General features: G+C 36.6%; 1 long non-coding RNA gene across 2 annotated transcripts; it reads right to left on the reverse strand.

Moving 5' to 3' along the window:
* Positions 1 to 681: 681 nt before the first annotated feature.
* On the reverse strand, positions 682 to 1,804 carry LOC143733051 (uncharacterized). 2 transcript variants are annotated; one of them, XR_013201239.1, is made up of 4 exons: positions 1,751 to 1,794; positions 1,134 to 1,213; positions 909 to 989; positions 682 to 831 (listed from the first exon to the last, which is right to left on the reverse strand). It is a non-coding gene; the product is annotated as an uncharacterized LOC143733051 (long non-coding RNA). The 2 variants fall into 2 exon arrangements; XR_013201240.1 differs by lacking the exon at positions 1,134 to 1,213 and having other exon boundaries at positions 1,751 to 1,804.
* Positions 1,805 to 3,094: the final 1,290 nt, after the last annotated feature.

The raw sequence follows: 3,094 nt of genomic DNA on the forward strand, positions 1-3,094 counted from the left end.
CCTAATGATGCCACAAGTCACCAGTTGGGAAGGATGATCATGGAAAGACATCCAAACTGCAGGATACAATGAGTCGCCTACCCGTAGATTTAGATTATTTTCAGTTTTTATGCGGTCATGAGATTCTCTTCATTTCATCAGTCTATGATCAAATTTCAGTCCCAGAGGAACTCCTTGGCGAACTGTCAACCTTGAAAAACACAGTGGATAGGCATATTGACAATAACAATGAACCTATTACTGCCCTTGAAGTGGAATTTGGAGTTAAGGGGCCCCCAAAGTTTATCATCTCCAGAGAACATCTTCAGTACCTAGTTAATATGCAGCTATCTGTTACATGTATTGCCGAGCTTCTTGGTGTGTCAACAAGGACAATCAAACGTCGCATCACTGAGTATGGAATTTCTCTAAAGGACATCTACAGTAAAATCACAGATGAAGAACTTGACATAACACACAGGTAGGGTAACAAAGAATGTTATTTACTACATTGTACAATTATAAGCACATTAAAACATACCAAATCTCATAATGACACATGTGGTAACTGTTTATTTTTCTTCTAAACTTTAAATTGTTACGATGAATATAAAAACCTAAAAAGGCGATTGTGAACCTGACATGCCTGAAAGAAATTCCTTACGAATGGCACCTGTGTCAACACCTGCTTCCCCCAAAAGCGTTACACGCAAAGTATTGCCCGGGGTTCCTCTCTTTTGTCTTTGCCACTGCACCATAGCTCTTTGATAGAAGTCATTTCGAGAAACACAGATCTTGAAATCCTTGCTGTCATCTACCCTACTTGCCAACAAACGCAATACATCACCTGGACTATAAAAAAAGGAAAAAAGGATTAGTAAAGAATTCTGATGTCTCAGGGTTGTTAAAATGTAATAAATAGACTGTACCATTTCATGTCTGGGCCTTGGTTTTGCTGTACTGATGTGCCACACGGAGGACTGCTCTCATAATCCTGTGTCTGTAATATACTGAGTACATACCCAATGGTTAGATTGACGACTTATAACATTTACAACATTTTATAACACTTATAATACTCAAAACATGTTTTTAATACATAACCTTATTAAATGTCTGTAAAAGAAATAACTTTTCATATCATTAAAAATTACCTATCTCCACAAACACTTGCAAGCATGGGCAACTCTGTCTGTGAAAATGTGTCTAAACAAATGGGACACTGTCCCTCATCCTATAAATGGAAAAAGGACAACTGATTAAGTATTATACAATAAAATCCCAATTGAAACACAATTGGTTATTTCCAAACTCCAATCAAGTAATTTGTTTAATTGGTCACTTTAAATACATTGGTCACCAAGTATTTTGCAAGATCTAAACAAGCACTCGCTGTTTCAGTTTTTTTTTACTTTACAAAAAACATTCTGATTCAGTTCTAAATGTTTAGTAAATTGTATTGACTTCTAACATTTGTGTAGTGTTTTAAAACTATAAAAATAGGGCATTCTTCTCAACCAGTGTTATTTACCTCTTGCAAAATGGTCTTTATGTACCAATGAGAGACAGTATAATTACAATCAATTAATCAAAAGTGCTTGACAATAAGGCACTACAAAGAAAATACCATTACCGTTAGTAATAAAATCTTAACATTAACTAATTAATTTTACTAACAACACTGGTCCTTATGCACTTATATTAAAATTAAAAGCAAATGTATTCTCAAATATTTTGAATATTAAAAACACAGCATTTTCATTTAGCTCACCTCAAAACTTGTGGTGGGTGTAGGAGACCAAGTTTGTATTGAAGTGGTGTGTGTAGGTGTATGTGTAGAAGCTGGGGCTGTAGGGGTATCTGCTCTGGTAATCTCACCAACTACTTTTACATCTTCATCATCATCTTCAGTAGTCTGAAATGACAAAATGAGATATATATATTCTGCCTAAAAATTTTATAATAAATTCTACAAAAAAATGTCATTGTGTAAACAACATACCTCATCATTAGCTGACTGTGTGCAGCCACCACAAGATTTAACATGCAAGTACAAAACTGGTAGTGGCATTGTGGTTTTACAAGTACGACACTCAACCTTTGGCATCTTAGCAAACTCTTCTGCTGAGAATGGCAGTGGATCAAGACACAACACATCTTGAAGAGGGACCATATACAGTGCTGTTCTTCAAGTGGTGGTAGCCATTTTGAGAAGGCTTCCTGTATAACCTTCAGAGTCTGGAGGGACAACAATAAGCTTTCTTCTTCACCTGACAATTTAAAAACACATTAACAAATCCAGCAATAAAAGGTCTTACTATATAATTGGGCTTTATACTGTAGCTAAAAACAATGTCAAAAAACAGTGCTTCCCATAATCTATTATCAATTCCCTGTGTACTATTATTAAAAAAGGATGTAGCCTGGGATTTAAGGTTAGAATGCCAGGGGAAATGTTCGATTAATAACTACCTATGGAAATTACTTGCACTGCAGTATACTCTACTCAGATATTCATGTTTGTGTCTGTTCTGGTTGACATTACAGCATACCTAACGCATTCTCATCCTTTGGCGTCATATAGGTGACGCCATATGACATTTCGTCGAAATCTTACGCACATGGCATCCTTTAGCGTCAATATAACACGCACTGTTATGGGTAGGTTTAGGTCTGGGGTAGGTATGGTTATGACGCCTTGGGATCTGCGTCTCATATTCCCGCTAAAGGATGCCATGTGCGTTGGATTTAGACGAGCGGCACCTGTATGACGCCTTGGGATCTGCGTCTCATATTCACGCTAAAGGATGCCATGTGCGTAAGATTTCAACGAAATGTCCAAAGCGTCACATGTATGACGCCAAAGGATGAGAACGGGCTGGCATACCTGGTGCCTTATAAAGTAACCACCCTCCAGTAAGTGACTTCATCTTTGGAAATTCAGCTTCAAGGAGCTTGCATAACTGAAATAAACATGAAACAGAACAAGGGTTCTCAAACAACCATACAAAGTAAAAACTAAATCTTTATCACATGGAAAATTTTACGTGCATTTGTTTGTCATTTTTATGCATACTAATTCACATTCACATTTTACTATGTTTAAGCAAATTAT

The sequence above is a fragment of the Siphateles boraxobius genome, unplaced genomic scaffold, assembly GCF_051911475.1.
Source record: "Siphateles boraxobius isolate OS27281-9 unplaced genomic scaffold, OSU_SipBor_1 9, whole genome shotgun sequence".
In the NCBI taxonomy this organism is placed as follows: Eukaryota; Metazoa; Chordata; class Actinopteri; order Cypriniformes; family Leuciscidae; genus Siphateles; species Siphateles boraxobius.